Here is a 16,881-nt window from a genome sequence, read left to right on the forward strand (position 1 = left end):
GAAGTAGCACAGTGGTATGGGAAATTGATTTAGGAAAAGTTAAGTAGATTTCCATTCCCAATGAATACCATTCTACTCATTCAGCTGTAATCAACAACTTAGTTATATCATAGCACAACTTTGGATAAAATATGATATGTACATAATTTTCCTGAAATTAAAATAAAAATTTTTAATGTATTTCCATAAGCATGAAGCGAATACTTTTACCCTAAACATCTGAATCTGAGAGGCTTTGGAGGAATAGTTTCACTGAATTAAACCTTATAAATAACTCAGTCATATTGATTTTCAGCTGAGGAATTCAAAGTTTGCCTATGCACATTTGTTCAGCAGAGTACACATCTTAACATCATTGTTGAGTGCATTAGCTTCCTGGAAAGAACTTCGCATGCACTTAAAACAAAGCTTAAAGATGCTGTAGTACTTATCTGAATTGGAGTATGCAGAAAATTTGGGAGTTAAAGGCAATGCTGTACTATATAATGGACTTCACTAATGGAGCTGGGTGTTTTAGCCAGGTCTTCCATGTGGGTGCAGGGGAGTAAGGATTTGGGCCATGCCCACTATTTTCCCAGGCACATTAGCAGGAGCTGAATCAGAGGAGCAGTAGAACTCAAACTGGCACCCATCTGAGATGTCAGTATTGCTGGCAGTGGCTTTAACTATTAAGTCACAATGTCACCCCCAATATTATAATTACCAAATGTAATGTGTAATGATTTAATCAAAACAATCAGCCTATTCATCACTTTAAATACTGACACTGTCCATAGGAGAACAGTTGAGTTCTAGCCTCCCAGTGATGATAAATGCAAAGCATTTAATTAGTTGTATTTCCACCGAGCATAATCAATATAAAAAATAAATAAAAATAAAATAAAGCCTACTCTTCATTTATGGCTATTTGGGTCTTTCATTTTCATTCATCTCCCCATTCAGCTCCACATGCTGGCACTCATGCTTTTGTGAATTTGTTTTAGATTCTCTTTGAGGGCATGTACAACTTGTCTTTCTATGTTCAGTTAATTTTACTGCCTGTAGTGTTTTTAATTCTGTTCATCTTACCAAAAATTATATAAAAATGTCCCTTTAAGGTTGAAGAGTATTCCATGCATATATGTTTTCTTTATCTGTTCATTTGTACATAAACACATAGGTTGATCCTGTAACTTGGCTGTGCTGAACCAGGTTACAGTGAACTTTAACACGTCAACATACAGTGAGCTTCAACATACTAATTTCTAATCTTCTGGGTAAATACTCAGAAGTAAGATTGTTGAACTTGTACTTCTTTTTGCAATTTATAGCAAATGCTATGAAGCTTTGCATGTTTTATTCTTGTCTCTTTAAGTGGAAAGCCAATAGATTAAATTTATATTATTATGACTGTGTGGACATTTTTCAGTCTTAAGTCCAGAACTATCATTTTACTTTTTTCTCCAGAGGATCAATACCGCAAAAGGAGAATAGTAGGCGTCAGTGTAGACTGATTTTTTTTAGTCTATCATCAGCTGTGAAAAATCATGTGATATTTTACACAAATTAATAAATAGTCTCTATTCTTATGAGTTTTTATTTGCCCAATTTCTTGCATTATTTGCTTATGTTCCTTCTGATAACCTCATATTTATCACATCAACTTTTTCCCCACTTTCTAAATTCCCATTTGATACTTCTCTTCACTTTTCTCCTTAACAGGATCTATAGTTTTCTGGAGCCTGTATCAAATTTTTATTTATCATAATTTTTCTAGAGGATAGCTTAAAGTAACTTGCAAAGGATAAGTGTGTATGAACCAAACATTGTGCAGGGTTCTAGATGCTCATATTGATTGAGAGATGGGACATAGAATGATAAATCAAAGAGGTTTTAGTTCACATTTGACAAGGTGCAATTGGACTCAATACTGCTAACTATGTTTTTTATTTATTTTTAATAAGGGATATGTTTTTTTTCTTGTGTGTTACATTGCATTGCGTTAGGTCATGGTGATGAAAAGGCCGCAAATCTTGTAGAGAACAATAGTAATAAGGAGGAATAGTAATATAGTATATCATACTCCCAAAAGACATTATGTCTTTCTCCTTAACCTTGCCATTCTGTAAAATTGTTATCATGTCAAGATGGTTCATTTTCTCCTTATCATTCTGCAGTCTTGGTTGATTCCCATAAACCAAATTATTACTACCCCTCTTTTGGTAAGGCGTTTATTATTATTATCTCTTTAGCAGCTCTGTTCCATTGTTTGTTCTATATGTCTTTTATCTTTTTATTGATTATTTTGAAAAAATATTCTATGTGTGTAGAAAGACACACATGGAGACAGATGTGTGGAAGACAGGGAGAGCTACTTTCTACTGATTCACTTGCTAAGTACCCCAGTGTTCAGGGCTATGCCAGGTTGTAGTGCAGAGTCAAGAATTATTCAGATCTCCCCTATAGGAGGCAGGGATTCCACTATTTGAGGCCTCAGCTGCTGTCTTCTTGAATCCATACTGGCAGAAAGCTGGAATCAGAAACCTGAGTTGGGAATCAACCAATGAATTTAAATAAGGGTTACTCTCATTTTGAGCAATATCTTAATCACTGGACTATCACTTTTCATTATTTTTCTTGTTAACTCCATGTCATTTTGTTTAAATCATTTCAATAGAACTTTTGGAATTTTGATAATAAAATCATTAGTTTAGTTTTCTTTTTTTCCCCAGAGTATTTCGTTCTTGCTATAGACAAACATTCCTGTACCTCTGTGAGTAAATCCAATGGATTATTTTAATATTAGTTTTCTTCCTGGATTAACTCCATTTCTCTCAGGATGACCTTTTCTGCTTGCTTATCTTAATGTTCTTTCCATGGAATTTCTGATTTTATGAAGCACTGTTGGGGAGTCAACGCAGTTTTGCTTTAGTTAGTGGCATGTAAGGCAGTGGCTATCCTAAAGCAGGCTTTGCACAGGATCCTGATCTTTGCCCAGACAATTAGCTTAAATCTATCTTAACCCCCTGCCACCCACACACCTGAGAGTGCTTTATATTTTCTTGCCTGAAAGCATGAACATGGATTGATGACTACTCCCAACAACAGCATAGGATATGTAATATATTTATGTTTATTTTTGTGTAGCAACCATTAAAAAATGAAAATGTGTTTGCATTTCTGTAAGGTGAATTTCACCTTACAAACTTTCACTTCAGAGTGGTTGGAAGTCTCAGTCAACCCTTTCACCCAGTAAGCATGATAATCAAGTTGATGTGGCTTCCCTATGTTCCTTCTCAATGCCACTGTGAATGATAGATATTTTGGTGAAGTAGCCAAGATTGCAGATTTGCTACCTTTTAAATGTAGGATTTAACACTAAAATAGTTTTACATCATGACTCAGCAAACACAAGGAAACATCAATGTGCATTTAACTAAGATAAAAGTTTCACAAAGATACCTTTCAGTGTACAAAGCACGATATAATTTCCTTATTTCAGATTCTTCAAATTCTGACCAAGACTTATTAAATTGGTTTTTTGACTTATTAATAATTTTATTGTTAAAGGAAGTGTTTTAGGTCATGCTTCTGAGAAGTAAATAAAAATCTTCTTTGGGATTTCAAGTAAGTATCACAAGATGTCTACTTTAAGCATGTAAAGTCTGTATATATTTTTAACTTTGTTTTTTAGCTCATTGCCTTATGATGTTGTATTTAACATAATTCCCAGTAAGCTTCATGATTTAGATACCTCCTTCAAAATTAAAACTGAGAAGAAAAGCAAAACTAAAATGCAAAAGTGACTCAATAATTGCCTAATATGATAAAGTTATATGTAGCTATTGTTATAATTTAGGACATTGTGTAGTCATTACCATGTGTTTTTTTAATACATGCCAATTACAGTGGTTTTCAACAACTTTTATTAAGAAGATTTAACATTTGTTGTTGCTTGAGCTTGACCTACTTCTGTATTATGGGTTCCCATTAAGAAGGTTCTAAGCGAGTTTCTCAAGAACTGAGCCAAAAAAAGAAAAAACTATGCTAAACATTCTAGTGGAGAATGATCTATTAGATTTATACAAAACTAAGCATTCTGTAAGACTGATTAAAGCTTGAAAATAAGAGATAAATGAATTCAGCAAAAATCCTAAGGCATGTTCAGTTCTATACAATGAAAGAATTACATATCCAGAGCTGCTAAAAACAACAACAACAACAAACAAACTAGACAGTGAATTCTAAGGCAAAATTAGATCTCAATGAAATCATCTTTGACACAGAAGTAGCTGTGAACACACCCATGGTTATCATCAATTGATTAATGTTGTGTACATGAGAGTTTGTTTTTCATTGTTATTTCAAGAATTGAGTAACTTTCAAGTAGCCAGAAGGTTGCTTGAAAGGGCAGTCTGAAGTGGATTCTGTCATGGTATTGGAAAACCTTAAGTGATGAGGGAGAAAGTAGAATACTCCTACTAATTTATTTTTTCTTCACTAGAGGTTGGGAGCAAGGTGGCTTTTTAAAGTTTGCCAGAACCCTTCCAAAAAAAGGTGTTGCTGAAGATTTCTTTAAGTCACATCCACACAAATAATCACAGATTAGAGTGTCATACAACTCCATTGACTAGGTATAGCAAAACTGCAACATTTTCATTTTAATGAAATGTCAGCTCCCTCCCTTGCTGTACTATGCATCTTAATGTCCTTGGTGTCTACACTGACTTGGGTCTCCAAGGCTCTGTCATTACGTGGCAATTCTTTTCTCTAATTTCTTGTGACACTGGGTGCTTAAATCCTCAAGAAATGAGAGGTGAGGCAGGGAGAATTCCTGCAGACTGACTTGCTATATGCAGAACATTCATTTGCATTATTCATTAGATAAGAGCACTGATTTGCATCTCATTTTGGTTGTCTCCTTTAGGTGAAAAAAATGCCAGAGGATTCTTCATATTCCCCCATTTTTTAAAAAATAGGAATAATAATTATTAGGGACTTAGACTGAATTGCTGTCCTAGATTTGGTCTTGCACCATTTGCAATTTTTCTTTAGAAAAAGCAGACCCACATCCCCAAAACACTGTGCATTTTCCCTTTGTGTTTAAAATATGTGAAGATCTAACATTTGATGAAAGATTTGAATGCATAACTATATTTTATTGAAATGCAAAATGAGACATTTATGATCTATATCTAACATTAGGACTGTTAGAAGGAAGCAGGAAAGAAAAAAAAGTCTAGGCACAAGTACAGTATTTATGTATCCCTACATCTCACTTTAGAGAAATATCCTAGCAACAGAAACATGCCATGGATTAGCAGATAGTACCACTAATGCATTCCTCCCCCTTGATGGTCAAATGCAAATCAAATTTTACTTTGTATGTTATTTTGTTGACCATTGTGAGTTAAGAATATTTTCTTGTAAACTTTAGTTTCATGATTATGAAAAAGAAACACACTGATGTCTTAATAGGGTCGAAGTTCTATGGTGGCTCTTAGAGTTCCTGCACTAGATACAAGAAAAATCAGAAAACATATTTTCTTCAGCTTGCAGTCTCAACTTCCCACTGTCCTAGCAAAGTTCCAAGCAGTCACCATTTCATCCAATATCTTATTAGTAGTTCTCTGGGATGCGGAGATGTGAACTTCCCAAAAGATGCTGTTTAGTTAGCACAGTTGGTGCATTCACAAAATAAGTAAGATATTGAGTGGATATCAATTTTCTTTTAAACTTTGTTTCCCTTTCTTTCTTTGTTCCTTTCTTTTTTACAATTTAAAAGGAATACACACACACACACACACACACACACACACACACACACACACAGACACACACAGAGTTTTCCATCTGTTGGTTGACTTCAAGTGGCACCCTGCTTTATCCTTCCCTGAAAGGAGAGGACAGAGGAACTGGAGACTCATTCTTCTGTCTGTTGATTTGTTGCTCTTCAGTTGCTAACTGAAGAGATAATGCCATTCAGTGGAAGATTGCAGTGAAGCTAGTGTCACGGATCAATCTCAGCAGCTGAACATGAAAGAGAGTTCCAGTGATATTAGGTGGTATTGTAACAAAAAATATGATGTCAGGCAGTCTGGGACGGCCTGTGTGAGTGCAAAGATTTTTGCACAAGTCTTCCTGAACATAGCTGACAGATGACGGAACCTTTTTTTCCCCTTATGTCTCTTAATGTGAATTCAGCAGTAGAAGTGGCAATTGAAAGTACTGACTACCCTTGTTCTTGGAGCACCTCCTCACCAACTGCTGTTTATTCTTGTGTGGTTCCTATGATGCAAAGCAGCTTCTTCTCATCTTTCTGGCTGTGCCTGGCATGCAGCAGTGTTGAAGACCTTTTGGCATTCCCACAAGGGGCACCATTTCTGAAATAGGCCCCATTGGCACTGGACTGAGCTGGAATCCTATCCAAGTTGCAATTTTTGGCAAGTGATGAGTTAGATCAGCTTCAAATTGTATTTTTCTTGCAAGGGTGATTATTTAAATGCATTTTCCACTGCAAACAATCAAACATTTTCAAATAATAAAGTTTCATTTCATTTACTTAAGTAGAGCCAAATGGTGCCCATTCAAAGTAATAAACATTAGTACTGACTATCAGGGGCAACTTAGGCTCAGCTATATTAATTTTGGAGGATTATGCCATTTGGAGCACATTAATCTTTTGTTTTTGTTCATGTCACAGTGGGCTTATTGTGCCCTGCTTCATGAAAATGTCACTGGTGAGCTAGTTTCATCACAGAATCAGATTGGTGTTTCTGAATTCTGGATGAACTAAGTAAAGCGATTGCATTTGGATGTATGCTACCCAAATTTGAAAAAAAATCATGGCTGTGCTCACTTTAGCAGCACATATAATAAAATTGGAACAATACAGAGATGATTAGTATGGTCCCTACACAAGAATGGCACGTAAAAAAATAATCATGGCCAAAAGACAACATGATTTTCTCCTGTTTTCAGTTCCCAACAGTAAAACAAACTTATCACTGATTATCTCAGCAAGTGATAGCATCAGTCACCCATTTGCCTAATCAAAGCCCTGTAGCCACCATTAGTTCCCACTTTCTGTCATCCTTACAATATGATTACTGTTACTATACAATGAATCATCCTAAAACTTTGTGGCATAAGGTAAATAACAGCATGTTAGAGAGAGGAAACTGTTTAGTCGTCTTCAGTAAATATAATCAGCCACGTACCTTCTGTCTATATCTTTTCTATGTTTAAAATATGCCTGGCCCTTCCCCTAAGATTCCCAGTCTTGACTTGTTGTCCAAAGCTTAGGATATTGTCTTCCAAATCAAAGCCAGTACAAATGCAGCTCTTCAAATCTGGCATGGCACTGAACCTCTGAGGAGCTTTGAACAAAAGATTCCAGTATCTCCCTAACACACTCCCAACATGCTATGTGGCCAGGCATAAGATAACCACCTTAAGTGTTCCCGTTACCGTATGTGGAGAAATGGAAGACACAACATAGTCATTGCCTCAGATAGACAGCTTCACATTACTACTTCTGAGAGAAGCTGCCTTTATAAAGAGAAAAAGGCTTATTTAGATTACACGTTTGGAGACTCATGTCCAAAATCAGGTGACCCGTTGATTTTGCTTTTTATGAGCGTGGCAATGGTGGAGCATTGAGTGTGGGGAAAGGAGGTTTACATAGTAAGTCAAGAAACGGAGAATCACTATGCATCACTGTACTTTGATCACCAACCCTCTCCAAGATCCTGCCAAAGGCAATTGCTGCCACCATGATCTAAGGACCTGTCACCTCCTACATACTGAACTTGCATTAAGTTTCCACCCTCTTACAACCATGACTTTGGTGTTGGGTCTCAAGGGTCTGGACATCAAATCTTAGTCAAGTCATAGCATTATTCAATATAATTCTGAATGTAAGCAGTTGTCAATTCCTTGATCCTGGGAGACTTTTTGTTTGCTTTTTTCTCTAACAGTTGCCGTCATCTCTGGCATTTGACTCTCCTCTCTGATATCCATCTTTTTCCTAATACGAGGCTCATATTTGGAGTTGAGTGGTTTTTTTCACCAGGTTTATTACTCAGAGTGTCTCATGGGATCAGAAACTCTACTCCTTTCGGTAAGGTGTTCAAGCTGACAAAATTGATTTAAAAAATTTTGGACTTTCTGTGTGTTCTTTTATAAATCCACCACTTTGTGCAACAGCTATACACACAAGTCTCTTCCAAGTAATTCTTTTTCTACCACAGGCTCCCTGTAAACCTATATGACACTATTCTTACATTTCTTAGGTGCCTATTGTGTAAAAAGAGGGAAGTCCTTAAATCCTGAAGGCTCTGTGTATGTTTGCAAGGCTTATAAGGAGCAATCTTAAATCTTTCTGGAGTGTTAGTGGAGGATTTTCCAATCATATTCGTGTCTTTATTCCAACACTGAGACATTTTCCTAACAGACCCCAGATTTGATATTCACACTGGATTCCTTTCTGTATTTCAGAATCTCCTGCTAGGAAATCCTGAATGAGCAATATTTTGTTTGGCTTTTTCAAATACAAAAAAGGTTTTAATGCATTATCTAAAGTTTTTCTATTTTTTTAAAAAACTGAATTTCTTATTTTTCCTCAGGACTCTTGATCACAGTAAAATATAATAAAAGAAACAAGTTGGCATTTTAAATATTCTGTCTGAGAAATATCCTTAGCCAAATCTACCAAATCACTAAATGTACTTTTAGTTTTCAGTGCAGCCAGGGGTGTTACTACGTTGCTTAGTGAGCATCTTCATACTTTACAGTGTAGGTTTCCTCTCAAACTTGCTAAATTTCTACTCAAGGCCCTCCTTCCCGACTTTCACTAGCTGCTTGTACTTAGTTCACTAATTTTCACAGTCTCCACAAGGTCCTTCTAACTTCTGCCTGCTTCCCAATTCCAAAGACAGTGTTGTGGGCTTTAGGATTCTGATCCAACACCCCTTCATTTTGAGACACGCTTTCTGCTTCACTGGCTATTATCTAGTTGCCACTCCCCAAATGCCTGTTTTGACTCGAAGTCAGACTGACAAAATCAGAAGCTAGGAACTCAGTCAAGGTCTCCCTTCCTAGTGACAGGGATTCAACTACTCCATTGCTTATTCCCTCCCATAATCTGTGTAAGCAAGAAGCTGAAATTGGAAGCATAATCTGGACTTTGACCCAGTCATTTCACTTTGGATGCAGGCATTCCAGCTGGTATTTCAAACACTGAGCTCATCGCCAATCCACACACTGAAGCTGAGAGGGATGGAGAGTAGACTACTCTTACAGATAACTATTTAGGGGAGTGGTGGCAACTAGGATCATAATATGGAAAAATATGTGGGATATGAGGTAAAATGGTGATATTCTTTAAAAAAATGAATTTTCCCACACTCTTCTCCAATCTTCAACCGAATTTTATTGGTTTTACCTTAAAATAAATGCAAATCTATTCATTTACTTCTTGCTATCCAACTATGCGAAGTATAATCATTTCTCATCTGAATAAATGGATCTTTCTATCTCTATTCTTGCTTTATCTTACCTGTTTACTAGTAACTGCAAAATGAGAGCCATTAAAACCGTAAACTAACTCTTGTCACTCTTCTGTTTAAATCTACTTGGAATCCTTCATTTACAGCTAAACTAAAATCCAGATATGTTCCTGTGGCCTAACTGACCTTGCATGATATTTCCTTAGCTTGTCTATTCAACTCTGTTCTAGTCCAACTTCTTCCTCATTTTTAGTCTCTAGCCATGCATGCCATCTCACAGTTATTACCAAGAATGCCTCAAAGATACTGTGTTTGTGCTTTGTTCTACCTGGAAAACTCCTTCCTTAATTTTTCATCAGCCTTACATGTTGCATACTCTAAGTTCCACAATAAATGTTACCTCTGTAGATTATAATGAAGATAGTAATTACAGCTAAACTTCTTTTGTGTTGATTCAAAACATATGCCAGACCCTGAAGCGAGATGTTCTACCTGGATTATGAAGTATTGCAGATGTTAAACAATGTTCCCAAAAGTTATCTACTAGAATATATACATGCTGTGTATCATACATCCTGTGTCACAGGGTCTAGAATTATACTTTGGATCCTTTGATTCTGGACACTGTGCTCTGCCTTCTGCTGCTTCTGCAGAAAGACTGCCCCTCACCATATTCTCAGTTACAGCATCTTTCCTTTTTCTCATGTCTTGAGTCATTTGCTGTTATTATTTTTATAATACTTGTGTTTTTATTTGTTTATTGATGATTGTTGTCACTAATATTGAACATTTTGGTGGTTGTTTTTCATGGCTATATCTTAACTCCCAATACCATGCCTGGCACACAGCAAGTACAAAATGAATGTTTGATGAATAAATGCGGTGACGTGTTGGTAGTGTTTCACAGCTAGCTTTGGATGAGCTGATTTGTAGCTGTTTTTGAATTTTTATACTCTTACTCCTAGCCAATTTCAGTTTACAGTTTCAATTTCAGCGTAACAACTGGCCTAGAAGGTTCCTGAGCATTAAGCTTCTGTGCCTTGACAAATGAGTGAATGAATAAATATTACAAGCAGCAGGACACTTGACCCACAGTGATGGTTTTGAGCAGGTGTGAGGGTTGAGGGCATTGCTGTTTTGAGGACTGTGGGACAAGGAAAAACAGGGACGAGTGAAGCACTATACCTTACGTACCTAAAAAACAATGTGGGAGAAACACAGAGACCAGATGCTGTCATTTTTTTTAAATCTTCTTTTTCTGTGTCCCAGGCAGTCCCAGGGCACATATGATTCAGGAGGAGGGATAAGATGACTTCTTACTTTTGTAGGGTGAGGATAGCAGAAATTGTGACAGGAATAGCTAAAAAGTAGGAGGGAGAAAAAAAAGCCATTAATATTTCAAGACAGTCTTAAAAATGCTCTGTTGCACCTTTGGCTAAGAAGAAAAATTCCCTTGAGACTATCCGTTAGATTTTTGTGCTTCATAATCTTATGAAAGATTGATTTATGACTGATGTATTTATTTACCTCTGTGTGTAACACAGAATGGCACAGGCTTATTTTTAAAGAGCATATATGCTACCTGGTTTTTCTGACATCTTATGTGACAGTTTTTAATTACAAAAGAATCCGTTGATTTATTTTTCTGGATCAAAAGCTTCATAGTTCTGATTGATATGAGCCTGGAAATAGCTCTCCATGAATCTGTATTGCTTGGTGGGACTGAATTTACTGCATTGCATATGAAAATCTTGACAGATGTTAGCTGGCTGCAGCATTAGGATGGTAAGAAAAAGGATAGTACTTGATGTTTTATCTCAGTCACGACAAAGGTGTAATGTGTCTCTCATTTAACTGGCAGGTTTATACATTTACCCCATGTTCTGAAACCCCTTCACACTTTGCATTGTTAATACCTCCATTCATTCTGGGATTTTGAATCAATAAATCCTTAAATGTTCATATTGTCAACTTTGGAATCCAGAATTTTAAAACTATAATGTATAATTAATTTTGCTATACAATGTTGAATTAATATCAAATGAAATGCCTTTCTCATTGTTAATGTCTGAGTGTCAAGGTGAGAGTCTTTTAAAAAAAAGCCATAGCAATCACTTTTCTTGAAATCAAAAACATCATGTGTGTGTCTCTTGGTAATCTATCCATTGTTTAATGGACCCAGAGCCCTTTAGACAGCACACAAATCCACAGAACAGAGCAGATTTTTGCATTAGGATTCCTTATTTAGCTGAAAAATCAGATGTAGGCAGAGTCACTTATTGATTACTAATGAGACGATCAAGAGTAAGTTTTTCCATCCAAGGTAGCATTCATTTAAATTTAAAATGGTCCTTCCTGGTAACCTCATTTGGGAGAGTGGTTTACAAATGAACAGAATTTTTCAGAGCATTAACTCTACACGATTTTCAGTGATGTCCCGTTCAATAGGAAAGAACAGCCATTGATAGACAATTGTATTTGGGTAAGAGACTCTAAGAATTTCGGATAATTAAGAAATACAAATAAAATTTGTGGAATTAACTCTTAATTTAAAAGGTAAAGATAGCAAGCAGAAAAATGAGAATCAAGATCACCAGTTTTATCAAATTACGATTCATTGTTCAAATATTTCAAAATTGCTCAATATCTTCATTCAATTTTTTTTTCTTTTTTGCCCCACTCATTCTGTTTTATTTTTTTTCATGGTTTATAAAATCAAATGCCATTTTATAGTTTTATTTCATTGAATGTCTCTAATTAAAATATGATCTTAAAATAATCTCATAAAATGTGTATTATGAAAAATTGCATGGATTTCAAATTTATTTTGCTCCAAACAATCCGGTAATTTTTAAATCCTCATTATTTTTTCCTGGCTATTCTTATTCTTGTTTTTAATGTCTGGCTCAGTATTTTATCCTAGTATTAGCCTATTTTTGCAATAGTATAAACAGGTTCATAAAGTGTTTTAATAGTCTACACCCCTCTAACATGGCTTCTACATATGTAATCTATGAATTGTCCTACATGCTTTTTAGAAGAATTCTCTATACATCATTCACATTTTAAAATTGAAGTATTCAGTATTGCAATGCAAAAGATGCAAATGTTTGATATCTGGCAAGTTATAAGTTAAATACAAAGTGCCTAACTTGAAGAAATGTTTGTATTCCAAAGTTCGTAGTAGCAGAAAGATGAAAGTAGTTCAAATGTCCCCTGATAGATGACTGAATGTACAAAATGCAATATGTATTTACAATGGATTAATATTCAACCTTAAAAAGGAATCAAAATTCCATACATGATGCAACATTGAGAGCATTGAAAATATTGATTATGCTGAGGGAGATAAGCAAGTCAAAAATGACCAATATAGTGTGATTGTACTTGTGTGAATTCCGAGCATAGTCAAATTCATGCATATGGAAGTAGAATGACAATTACCACAGAGAAGGGGAAGAAGTGAATGAGGAGTAGTTTAATGGATGTGTAGTTTTAATTTGGGAAGATTAATGCTTTGGAGTGGGATTACAGTAGCAATTGCACAGCAGTGCAATTACACCTAATTTTACTGAGGCATGTCCTTGAAAATGGCTTAAATGGTGTTATAGTATGTACAATTTTCTAAAACTAAAGGAAAAGCACAACAATAGCTTGCACGGTGCTGTGGGAGAAGCTGGTAGTCTGTGAGCATCTTTCTGCCTGATGTAGGTTCCTGTCACTTCTTCGTGCTCTTGGAAATCTTATTTTTACACAACTATTGAGGATGGGTTATGTTGTCCAGAGTGTTCCCTTGAGGAATTTGGTGTGCTTTGTTCATATCCTTATCCCAACAGCTGCCATCACTTGTACTGTGTCTTACTATAGTTTTTCCCAGAAGTCTTAAGACCTTCTGACTTCAGAATCCCAGCTGATATACCAGTGCTTCGGGTTTTGTGACCTGGTAAACTCTCCCTTCATTCTCCAACACACAGGGTCCCTGAACACATATATTAGCATGGAATATCTTTCCTGAATGAAGTTTCCTTAGAAAGTTAATGGAAGTTGGAATCAAAAGACTCATTTATTTTGTTTTAAAAAAATGTTCAAAAACCATAATGTGCTTTTATATTGTACATAATTTTCATGAAGTCTTAGACTTCTTATACATAGGTTTAAAAATATTTCTGCCCCAAATAAGCTTAATTTTAATTCCATTTTCCTGTAAGATATCTTTGAATTTGCTGAATAAGTTTTTTTTTGAAGGAGGACTTTTTTCCCATTTATTTCCAAAATATAGTTTAAAAACCCAAGACACAAACACTGCCCATAAGTGATGAAATGCACTGTGTTATAATTGCTGTTTTATACTTATAAGAATCAAATCAGGGATTTGATTCTAATATTCATATTAGTTCTATTGACTCACATTATGCACTGGAATATGACTAATAATGGAAATTGATAGGGACCACATCCTCTTTGTCATTTGACAGGATAACTTCCTATTTGGGACAATAGGATGACTTTTTCTCCTGGTATTTTCACCCTTCGGAAAACTCTAGCCACAACTTCACTGCTGCCTCGTAGTACTGCATTGTTTTCTTCACCTCTCTTGCCGTTTCACATAGCATTCCTTACATGATTTCAAGTTGCACCTAATTGCTGCTGTTTCTTTGATTTCAACCTTTTTGTCTTCCCCAGCTCTGGATACCTAACTGCCAGCATTTCTGTATCTTAGAGTGAATTAAACTCTAGAACTCAGCCGCCACCTCCACCTCTCATTACTCAGTCTTCTGGTATTCACTTGTTCTTCTCTGGCCTATAGTTCCTCCTTATAATTCTCTTAATAGCAGTTACAATAACTAATATTATTACATGTTTACTGTCTGATGGACACTTTTACTGCAGCAGCCCTGGGAACTAGATTTTTGCTGAGATGAAGAAATGCAAGGTGAGCAAAATTAAGTAACCTGCCTAAGCACTCCAAAGGGAGGATCAGGTATTCAAATTATAACACTTGTATGTTCAGATTGTACTTTGCCAACTTATTACCTAGTCATGAAATCATACATACATAACTTAAATTTTTTTTAGTTTATATTCCCTTTATAAAACCCTCATAGTCTCACCTTGAATATTTTTTTTACCTTCAATTTACTTCAGATTCATTCTCTCTATTGCAACCAGGTCCCCTTCCCTCTCTCATCCTGTGTCCCTCCCTCTAATGCTCCTTCAAGGCAATTTTATAAAGAAAGGACAAATCATATCTCTCTCCTGCATAAGCTGTTACAGATTCCATCTTCCCTCCTCAGTCAAATCTAAACTTCCTTGCCTTTTATAATCATGTCCCTGCATTCATGCATTAGACTTTGTGTTTTAATTTCCTTTTGGCTTTTTTCTTTTTTCTTCCTTCCTCCCTCCTTCTTTTCTTCTTTCCTTCCTTCCTATCTTCCTTCCTGTATTTCTTTCTCTCTATCCTTCTCACTCTCTTTTATTGTCTTTTTATTTTAAAGGCAGATTTACAGACTGAAGGATCTTCCATCCAGTGATTCACTCTCAAAATGACTGCAACAGCCAGAGCTCAGCAGATCAGGAATCAGGAGCTTCTGAGTTTTCTACATGGGTGCAGGGGCCTTAGGATTTAAGTCATCCTGTACTGCTTTCTTAGGCCAAAAACACAGAGTGGATGGGAAGTGGTGCAACTGGGAAATGGACTGGTGCCCATATTGGAAACCAGTGCTGCAAGGCAGATTAGCCTGTTGAGTCACTATGCTGGCCCCTCCTGTTGACTTTCTTACACATTACTTCTAACTGTTCCAAACTGCCTGACATTGTCCATGAATTACGCCTCGCCAGCTTTGTTCCTTTCCATGCATATTATCCTCTGCTTAGAATTTCTTCCTGGCCCTGCTCACAACACACTCATTCTTCAGAATTCAACTTAAATGAAAGCCCCTTTTCCAGACTGCTTGAGACAATAACCAAAAATATGGGGGTGGTGACCAGTGCAAAGCATTGTCTGATTAGCAGTATCTTTTTCTGTAGTGTTTACAAAATCTGTCTTTTTAAAAATAAGTTCTTAGTTAATTATAGCAACACATATATCATTCTCACCTTTCAAAACTTCCTAGTACACTCAGACACTTAGGTGATTTTCCCCCTTCTTTTCTTGCTTTTCTTTCTCCCATTCCATCATAACTTTTCATCTTAGTGCAAAAAGATAATTCCAGTTATGCTCCACATCTGTCATGCTCAAAATCTGTGTCCAAGAAAAGATGTTCTATACAAATAGTATCTTTTAGTGATTTAAAATAGCATTAAAAAATTTGTAGAATATGTTATCAAATCATCACAACGTTTCTGACCCATCTCAATACAATTTTCTCTTTCTCTTTTTGTCTATTATTTGATAGGGGAACATTAGGAAGAGAGAGAGAGAGAGAGAAATCTGGCCAGAATTGGGCCTGGTTGAAGCTGGGAGACAAGTAATTAAGGTCTCCCACAAGAGAGGCAGAAACCCAATTGTTTTAACCATCTGTGCCTCCCAGGGTCTGCAGTAACAGAAGGTTGGAATCAAAGCCTGAGTTGAGAGACACAGCCAATCACATTTATGACACAAGCATCTTAACAGATAAAGACCCATCTCATGGTTCTATATAGCTTGATTCTAGCGTCACACTGTGTCAGTCCCACTCCCATACAATTTCTCTGACTTAATTTAGTATTCCCTCTCTCATTTTATTTTCTCCAGCCACTTCATCCTCCTTGTTCTTTAATATTCCAAGTATGACCTAGGCCTTCACACTTTATTTGTTTTGCAAGAAATATTTTCTGTATATCAAATATTCTCATTTTTACTGTGACCCTGATCCAAATATTTTCTTCTCAGCAGCATCCTTATAATATATAAAATATTTATTCTATCTTCTTTTTCCTCCAAAATGTCAGTGCCAATATGGGTTTCATTTTCCAAGCTCATGTCAACTTAAGGGCATATGAAATCCTTGGAGAGATGCTAGTATGTGGGGCAATGTGTGTGTGTGTGTGCTTTTGAATGTGCACGTGTGTACCTGCTTGTGAGAGGTTAGGATTGCTGGATTAGATACAGATCATTCAGTTAAATTTAACTCTGTATAAACCATACATACTACTAGTATAAACATTTTTGTTATATGCAATTTTACTGTAAAGCCATTCATTGTTTATCTGAAACTCTAATGGAGTATTCTATTTAATTTGCTGAATCTGACCAGTTTACAAGTGAAAGTAATAAATCTCTGTGTGATATCTTAACATGTGACATAAAAACTACTGTGAAACAAGTCTGCAACTCTTGGTTACAGTGGTGAGTTATTCTGAATGAAGGTAAGTTGCTTCTTGCACTCAACTGTTGTCTTCTGCAGCAATGAAT

At 36.0% G+C, this 16,881-nt stretch overlaps 1 protein-coding gene and 1 pseudogene across 7 annotated transcripts in view; both read left to right on the plus strand.

The window, feature by feature from the left end:
- Positions 1 to 16,881, plus strand: part of NTNG1 (netrin G1) — a 340,027-nt gene that overhangs the window by 33,917 nt on the left and 289,229 nt on the right. The window lies entirely within an intron of this gene.
- On the plus strand, positions 6,831 to 6,947 carry LOC121168893 (annotated as a pseudogene).

The sequence above is a fragment of the Ochotona curzoniae genome, unplaced genomic scaffold, assembly GCF_017591425.1.
Source record: "Ochotona curzoniae isolate NIBS_2020 unplaced genomic scaffold, NIBS_Ocur_1.0 scaffold_1037, whole genome shotgun sequence".
NCBI lineage: Eukaryota > Metazoa > Chordata > Mammalia > Lagomorpha > Ochotonidae > Ochotona > Ochotona curzoniae.